At 47.8% G+C, this 9,566-nt stretch overlaps 1 long non-coding RNA gene across 1 annotated transcript; it reads left to right on the forward strand.

Moving 5' to 3' along the window:
* Nucleotides 1–1,320: 1,320 nt before the first annotated feature.
* On the forward strand, nt 1,321–9,301 carry LOC147986552 (uncharacterized). Its single transcript, XR_015615220.1, has 2 exons — nt 1,321–1,361; nt 9,094–9,301. It is a non-coding gene; the product is annotated as an uncharacterized LOC147986552 (long non-coding RNA).
* The last annotated feature ends 265 nt before the right edge of the window (nt 9,302–9,566 follow it).

Consider the following 9,566-nt stretch of genomic DNA (forward strand, 5'->3'; position numbering starts at 1 on the left):
CCCAGCGCCCCCCGCTGCCGCCCCGGCGCCCCCCCCGCCCCGCCGCCGCCCCAGCGCCCCCCGCCGCCGCCCCGGCGCCCCCCCGCCCCAGCGCCCCCCGCCGCCGCCCCGGCGCCCCCCCGCCCCAGCGCCCCCCGCCGCCGCCCCGGCGCCCCCCCGCCACAGCGCCCCCCGCCGCCGCCCCAGCGCCCCCCGCCGCCGCCCCAGCGCCCCCCGCCGCCGCCCCAGGCCGCCCCGCCCCGCTCATCCGTCGCCCCAGGCCGCACCGCCCCCCTCCTCCACCCTGCAGGTGAGGCCTCCTTCTTCCTTTTTTTCTTTTTCCTTTTTTTTTTTCTGTTTTTTTAGTTTTAGGTTTATGTTTAGTTTAGATTTAGTTTTAGTTTTAGGATTAGTTTTAGGTTTATAGGTTTAGTTTTAGGTTTAGATTTAGTTTTTTTCTTTTTCTGTTTTTTTAGTTTTAGTTTTAGGTTTAGTTTAGTTTTAGGAAAGAAGAAAAAGAGAAAAAGAGGAGATCAGGAGAAGAAGAAGAAGAGGAGGAGGAGAAGAAAAAAGAAGAAGAGGAAGAAGAACAAAAAAGAGGAGAGGAGGAGAAGAAGAAGAGGAAAAGGGAAAGGAGGAAGAAGAAGAAGAAAAAAGAGGAGAGGAGGAGAAGAAGAAGAGGAAAAAGGAAAGGAGGAAGAAGAAGAAGAAAAAAGAGGAGAGGAGAAGAAGAAGAGGAAAAAGGAAAGGAGGAAGAAGAAGAAGAAGACCCCGACCCCGACACCCCGACCCCCCAAGCCTGACCCGACACCCCGACCCCGACACCCCGACCCCGACCCGACACGGTACCCAGACCCCGACCCGGCACCCCGACACGACACCCCGACCCCGAGACCCCGACCCCGACCCTGACCCCGACACCCCAAGCCTGACCCGACACCCCGACCCCGACACCCCGACCCCCCGAGCCTGACCCGACACCCCGACCCCGAGCCTGACCCGACACCCTGACCCCGACACCACACCCCGACCCCGAAACAACACCTCGACACCGACACGGCACTACCCCGACATCGACACGACACCCCGACCCCCCGACCCCAAAACAGCACCCCGACCCCGACACGGCACCCCGACACCGACAGGACACCCCGACCACCGACACCTCCTGTAAAGGTGTTCTTTGGCCTTCTAGAGGCCGACGGGGTCATATATTTGTGAATTATTAGTTAGGTCATATATTTTTCGATTTTGTTATGAAAAACATCATATATAATTGTGTTGATCGTGTAGTTTTAAATGTGCAGTTGTTTCATCGCTGCGAGGTTTGGTGTTCGATGACCTCGCCGTGCGTTTGACGAGCTCTGCCCCTTCGTTCGTGGGTGAGCACAAATGACAAGTCCTCCTCCCCCATTAATTATTTGATCTATTCCGATGAAACTTGAGCTAGCTATGTATGTGTCTTGAATCATCAGTATGCGTAACCAATATGTGTCTCCCGTTCGAAAGCATCATAGTTATAAATATGCATGCATTTGCATATATATAACCTTGATTCTTTTGAATTGTCCAACGCTATCCATGGACAGCCCGAGTATGTGTAGATTGGGTTCGTTTTCCCATATGCTTTGCTCCGGATCCGACGCATATATTTCGTCAGTGCCTCCCCTGTTGTTCTCCGGGTACACATCCTCTCTGTTTATTGCAGAGACGTGTATCAGGAGAACAGCGGGGAGGTGCTGCCGAAATTTTGCATCGGATCCGGAGCATAGCATGGGAAAATAAACCCAATCTACACATACACGGGTGGGATTAGGACCTATCATTACCTATTAGAGTGTAGGTTGCATGGACGTAATAAAATTGACAAAGTAGATCAACTGATGAATATATACATGGTGAATTACATATATAATTGTTGTGTGTCCAGTAGCTCTGAAAGTCAAGATGAGTGACCGTGCTTGGATGTATACCGGTCACACTGGTCAAAACAAATGGAGCGCTGAATGGTTCACAAAAACTAAGGGGTTTGTGCAAGCCGCATTTGCAAATGGCCAAAAGAAAACCTGGTGCCCCTGTTTCCGGTGCGGCAATTGGGAAAAGAAGACAGAGGCTGAAATGGGCAAACACCTGCCCGATTATACGGTGTGGACATTTCATGGTGAGTCTGCCCAACGTGACCGAACTGAGGTGGATCGTCGTCACACCGACGAGCATGGTATCGGGATGGAAAACATGGTGCAAGGCTATGATGATGCTCGGGATTCGGACGAGGAGATGGAGGAATCTGCAAAGGCCTTCAATGAAATGTTGGAGTCTTCGAAACGTCCGCTCCACGAGCACACTGAGCTTTGTCAGTTGGATGCCATCTCACAAGTAATGGCTCTGAAGGCTCAGTTCAACTTGGGCAGAGAATGCTATGACGCAATTATGACAGTATTTGGACGCTTTCTACCCAAAGGCCATGTAATGCCTGCAAACCTGTACCAGTCGGACAAAATCCTCCGTGCACTGAAGATGCCCTATGAGAAGATACATGCCTGTGAGAAAGGATGTGCCTTATTTAGGCTTGACTATGCGGACTTGAACTATTGTCCCATTTGCAAGTCTTCCAGGTATATTGTGGTAGACAACGGTATGGGTGAGAAGACACAGACCAAAATCCCCGTTACTGTTCTTCGGTATATGCCAATCGTACCAAGACTTCAACGTCTTTTCATGGTCGAAGAGACGGCCAGACAAATGACATGGCACAAAACAGGCAAAAGAACCGAACTAGATGCAGGTGGGAATCTAATGATGGTACACACATCGGAAAAAGTTTGATGAATTACATGCTGACAAAGCGGCAGATCCGAGGCATCCTCGAGTCGGCATCAGCACGGATGGGTTCAGTGTGTTTGGTATGACGGCAGCCCAATACAGTTGTTGGCCCGTATTTGTCTTTCCACTCAATCTCCCCCCGGACAGATTATGCAAAGAAAGAACATTTTCCTGACGTTGATAATTCCAGGACCCAACTATCCGGGAAAAAATATGAATGTGTACATGCAGCCGCTTAAGGACGAATTGCAAGAAGCCTGGGATAATGGGTTCAAGACATACGACGCCTTTAGCAAACGGAACTTCATAATGCGTGTCTGGTACATGTACTCGACGCATGACTTGCCGGCGTATGCGCTATTCGTTGGCTGGTGTGTGCATGGAAGGTTCCCGTGCCCCACATGCAAGGGAGCTCTTGAGTTTCGTTGGCTTCAGGCCGGTCGCAAGTTTTCTTGCTTCGACATGCATAGACAGTTCCTGGATCCTCGCCATAAGTTCAGGAAAGACAAGAAGAACTTCATCAGGGGTAGAGTTGTCAAAAAATCTGCACCACCTGCATTGACAGGCCAACAGACCCTGGATCAGTTAAACGCTCTCGAGCCAGATCCACAACGTCCAGGGTACTTCAAGGGGTATAATACTAAGCATGCGTGGACTCACAAAACATGCTTATGGGATCTGCCTTACTTCAAAGACCTCCTTTGCCCACACAACATCGACGTGATGCACACTGAGAAGAATATCGCCGAGGCACTTTTTGGTACATTGTTCGGCATAGATGGGAAGTCAAAGGATAATACTAAGGCTAGAGTCGATCTGGAGGCGCTATGTGATAGGCTGTTACAAAACATGAAAGAACCGAAAGGAAAGCAGAACTGGACGAAGCCAAAGGCATGGTTCAATCTTGGAAGGCCAGCTATGAGGGAAATTCTCTTGTGGGTGCAACAGCAGTTGATGTTCCCCGATGGGTATGCAGCGAATCTAAAGAGGGGAGCGAATCTTGATAAACTGAAGATATTTGGTCTCAAGAGTCATGATTGGCACATATGGATTGAGCGGGTAATGCCGGTGATGTTGCGTGGCTTCATCCCTGAGGATGAATGGCTAGTACTGGCAGAACTCAGCTATTTCTTCTGTGTTCTTTGTGCGAAAGAGCTATCGCCTGGCGTGCTAGAAGAAATGGAAGAGTTGGCGCCGGAGTTGATCTGCAAGTTAGAGAAGATCTTTCCACCGGGCTTCTTTAATCCAATGCAGCATTTGATTTTGCATCTCCCGACCGAGGCAAGATTGGGGGGGCCCGTGCAAAATCGTTGGTGCTACCCAACTGAGAGGATGCAGAAGACGCTTCGAGAAAAATGTAAAAATAAACGTAGAATTGAAGCATCGATGGCTGAGGCATTCATCACAGAGGAGGCGGCAAACTTCGTAACAGCGCACTACGAAGCCAAAAATCGTCATTTGCATAATCCGAAGCCTCGGTACAATGCTGACGAGCCTAAAAAGGGTGGATCCAACCTCAGCCTATTCAAAGGGAATCTCGCACCAGCTAGTGTTTCACATCCAGTATCTTTGGATAACGAAGAATGGCGGACCATTTCGTTGTATATCTTCAACAACCTGATAGAAGTGCGGCCGTACATCGAGTAAGTTCTCGGTACATTGTTTCGCAACTTCTATTTCCTTTGAACTACTCTTATTCCTGGATATGTCATACAGTCGATACGTCACCATATTCTCGTATGGAGCAGAGATCCAAAAGGATTCCGTCGAAGAGTATGAGCTTCTCGCAAAGCAAGGACGTGGCTATCCCGGTTTCATCTCTTGGTTCAAACAAACAGTAATTTCTATTAGACAATTTCATATCATTCGCTAATTTGTGCATAATGCAACAATCCTTTCATATTAAACTTGTAGGCTAATTCAGAGTCTATGGACGCCGAATTGAGACAAGTCGCTAATGGTTTTGACTATAAGGTCCGTTCATTTGACAAGTACGACATCAACGGGTATCGCTTTCGTACCTATGGCAAAGAGCTATCTATGGCCGACCGAAAGTCAACAAATTGTTGTGTATCTGCTATCGGCGAAGGAGGTACCGAGTATTATGGGAGAGTTGAAGCAATTTATGAACTTCTGTTCTATGGTGAAAATCCACCGAATGTCGTAGTCTTCAAATGTTATTGGTTTTAGCCGAAGGAGACTAGAAGGACTCATGAACATGTAGGGCTAGTTGAAATCAACCAAAGCACTCATTTAGATGTTCCTGATGTCTATATTATGGCTCAACAGGCGACCCAAGTATTCTATCTACCATGGGCCTGCCAAACTAATCCAAATCTGAAAGGTTGGGATGTCGTTTATGAAGTGCCGCCACGTGCTAGACTTTCTCCCCCAAAGGAAGAGGATTATGAACCTCACATTAACCCAGACACATATGAAGGAGAATTCTTCCAAGAGACACATCTTTCCAAAAAGCGTTTCAAGAACCGCTATACTTCACCCCAAAACATTGAAGTAGACAGCGACAATGAATCCGACATCACCCCAGAGGAGGAACAAGAAGAGCCGGAACAAGAAGAGGTTACTGCTGCGGATGACCTGTCAATGCTTGACCGATTACGTCAAGGTGGCCTTGCACATGTTGATGCCAATGAACCCTATGAGCCCGTCATTGATTATAGTGATGATGATGATTATGCATTTATTGATGATACTGATCGAGATTATTAGTAGTGTCAGGTATTACATTTTTTTTATGTTGTACTTGATGATGATACACTTAAGTGATACACATATTATTATTCATGTCGGTCTTTTTTTATGTTGTACTAATTTCGTTTACTGTTTGTCATGGCAGGTGTTGAAAGATGGTGGGCGCTGGTCGGGAGCGTGGTCTGAGGTCTTCCATTCCAGACGCACCTCTCCGCCGAGCGTTGCTGGACAGTATGGCCACACCGCCGGGCCCTTCTCCGTCGACCGCGGTGCCCAGCAGGGGACGAGCTCGAGGTAGGAAGAGAGGAGGTGGGGCATGTGGTCGTGGGAGTGGAGGTAGGGCTACGACGCCTTCCTCGCCGCCACCCCCGGCTGTTTCACCCGAGCACGTGACTGCTAGGGTGGACTCGTCCGAGGAGGAGGCTACACGGACTCCGGTCCACGAGCCTCCGGTCCACGGGTCTTGGGCCCACGAGCCTTGGGTCGACTGGCCTTCGGCCCACGAGAGTTCGGCCCACGTGACCCCGGAGGAGCACACATCCGGATGGGGTACCTGGCCGGATCAGCCCGAGGAGCCGAGTGGCCATGCTGATGATGGTGGGGAGCCGACTGATCTTGAGGAGGAGGGGGGCACCGTCTACCAGCGTGGTGCTACACGGCTCCCGTCTGTGCCGGTGACCCGCGAGCAGAGGTGGTTGATTTTCCCTGATGGGGAGAGGTACGTAAGTGCATTTAATATTTTTGTACCTTGTGCATTCACGTTTTTTCAAATAACTAATGCGTTGGCCTTGTCATGCTGCAGGGGTTGGGACCACCATCATAGTGTCCGCCGGCCCAACTCCGTCCTTGGAGTTCTTTGCCGGCAAAACTTTCCGGGGTTTGTCACGTTGCCTGGTGAGGGTCGGCTTCCAGAGCTTGGATTGAGCTGGGAGCACTACGTGGCTGCCCCGGCCCCGCCGGATGAGATTATCGACGGTGTCGTGTGCGACACGAGGGCAGACATGGTGATCAGAAAGTTTTGGGTAATTTCTCCTTTACACATTTAAAAATCTTCAACTAGCTAGTTATTAATTGTACTAATCAATATTGTCTCATTTGATTGCAGACATTCTACAGGTGTGAGGAGGGATACGAGGAGGACGCGGCACATGTTATCGAGAACGTCTGCAAGCGCCTACTCCAGAACTTACGGCACGAGGCTCGGGTGCAGGCTGTTCGAGACTACTACGCCTTGCGTGGTATCAAGAAGACCAAGCCGGCGTGCCGCGATAAGTTCCTGAGTAAGGAGCAGTACATGAAGGTAATTCTTAAGGCCTTCTCTACTTAAGTTCCTTCATTTAGTAATTCTTAGCCGTAGCGCTCAAGTTTCTATTTGCTAACTTAGGCGCCTCCGAGATGGTGTGCAGATCGGATGGATTGTTGGGAGGTGTTGGTCGATGAGTGGTGCTCTCCACAATGGCTAGCCCTCCACAACGAGGCCAAGGACAAACGTGCCCAAATGGAAGGTGTGCCACACCATCAAGGCAGCTCCAACTTATATCAGTTCGGGCGCAACTGGGTATGTGGTTTGCTTCATGATTCATGCAATTCATTCATCATGCTAGCTTGAGCCCTTTAATTACTAATTTTCATTGTTTCTCTCTTTCAGGCACGCTACAATAAGGCGGATAAGGTGCCAGAGGTGTACGACCTGTATGCCATGGCCCACACTGCCTCTTTCAAGAAAGTCAAGGCTTTCTCTCAGTCTGACCTCGATGATGCAAACAACTTCACCAACATCTCCTCCCACAACAAGCTCGTGAGATATAGAGATGAGGGGAAGGCGAGGAAAGGGGAGGACTTTAACCCGAGCCAGGGTCCCATTGATCCAGAGCTGTTGATGATATCTGGTGGCGGGAGGTCCCATGGCTCCATAGCCATTGGAGATGGACTTATCCGTTGTCCTAGCACTCTCCCGGAGATCAAGGCGCGCCAGTCGAGCTCCGCTCCTGAGATAAGGCCTCGTGAACGGCCAGTGCAACTCGCCATCAAGGTTAGTGATACGTACTCAGTTATCTTTCTCCATTACATTCTGTGCGCTTCCATCAATGATTACAAATGGTCATGTGAGTGGTGTTGCAGGCTGCTATACAGAGTGAGAGAGATAGAACGGAGAAACTTCTGGCGGAGGCGGCGGAGAGGCAGCGGGAGTTGGAGGAGAGGACGACAAAGATGATGGAGGAGGAGAGGGCACGGAATGACATGCAGGCAAGGGCCATGTACGAGCTCCTTGTGGTAAGTTTCTTCTGCAGATTAGCCAAAACATTCATGTAGTGTTTGTCTCATTACTAACTAGTATGACTGAGTCGTCAAAACCAAATGTGCAGTCTGTGTGCGAGAAGACAGGTCAGACCGCTCCGCCGATGCCAGTGATTGCTCCTGGGACCACGGTGAGTTTTATTGAATGGACATTACTTGCTAGTCTTAACATTTGAGTGTCATCATGCTAACAAGACATTGGAAATGATCTTTGGTGCAGCGTAACTCCAGACAAGCATCGCACGATCCTTCTCCAGCTACCGACACGAGCCACCCCGCTCCTACACCTCCTACATCTTGGTAAGTTTATCTAGTGTTTTGCTTAACACATGCATAAAGACCTAGACTTAGCTTTATTTCCTCCAATGCTTACCATAATGACCTAGACTTAGCTTCTTCACCTCCAAAATGACTTAATAAGCTTACTGACCTCCAAAACCATCCATTTTACCTAAGTTAGCTCTAAAACGATCTGTACTTAGCTTACTTATGTCAAAAATTGCATAATTAGCTTAGTTAGCTTATAGACGATCCATTTTACCTAAGTTAGCTCTAAAATGACCCATTTTACCTAGGTTAGCTTATAAATGATCCAGTTCATCCAAGTTAGCTCAAAAATGACCCATTTTACCTAGATTAGCTCCTAAATGATCCATTTTACCTACGTTAGCTTTAAAATGACCCATTTCACCTAGGTTAACTCCAAAATGACCAATCTTACCTAGGTTATCTCATAAACGATCCATTTCAACTAATTTAGCTCATAAACGATCCATTTCACCTAGGTTACCTAAAAAACGATCCATTTCACCTAAATTAGCTCTTAAATGATCCATTTCACCTAAGTTAGCTCAAAAAGATCCATTTCAACTAAATTAGCTCATAAATGATCCATTTCACCTAAGTTAGCTCAAAAACGATCCATTTCAACTAAGTTAGCTCATAAATGATCCATTTCACCTAAGTTAGCTAAAAAACGATCCATTTCACCTTAGTTACCTCAAAAATGATCCATTTAACCTTAGCTAGCTCATAAACGACCCATTTCAACTAAGTTAGCTCATAAATGATCCATTTCACCTTAGCTAGCTCATAAACGACCCATTTCAACTTAGTTAGCTCATATATGATCCATTTCACGTAAGTTAGCTCATAAATGACATACTCTTCTTGTTCTAGTCTTCTTCTTGTTCTACTCTTCTTGTTCTAGTCTTCTTCTTGTTCTACTCTTCTTCTTGTTCTACTCTTCTTGTTCTAACTTTCTTATTTTTCATTTTGCAGAGTTCATTCACTTGACGAAAGCTTGCATAGATGGAGTGCTCCTTATCCCTTTCTCTGTTTCTTTTTGTATCGTTGAACTATGCATGTATCGTTGGATGAAACTATTGTAATATATATGGTTGGATGCCTCTATGTTGAACTTGTTATGTATGATGGAACTATGATGAAGTTATGTGTTGGATGCATGTAATATATATGGTTGGATATCTTATATGTTTGCTCTGTAATGGCCTTTTGAAATATATCTATATATGTCATCTATATTTGTGATGAAAATTGTTGGATTTAATAAAAAACAGATAAAAGAGCCAACATGCAGGCTCTTTGCCGTCTGCCACCGACGGCAACGAGCTCTTTGCCGTCTGCCGCGGACGGCAAAGAAGACACGTGGCATCCAGCTGTGCTTCCTGGGAGCTGACCCATTTGGCCAGTTTGCCTACAGTGGCAGACGACAAAGACTTTGCCATCAGTGG

Source organism: Triticum urartu, chromosome 2A, assembly GCF_056163025.1.
Source record: "Triticum urartu cultivar PI428250 chromosome 2A, HENAU_Tu73, whole genome shotgun sequence".
NCBI classification, from domain to species: Eukaryota; Viridiplantae; Streptophyta; class Magnoliopsida; order Poales; family Poaceae; genus Triticum; species Triticum urartu.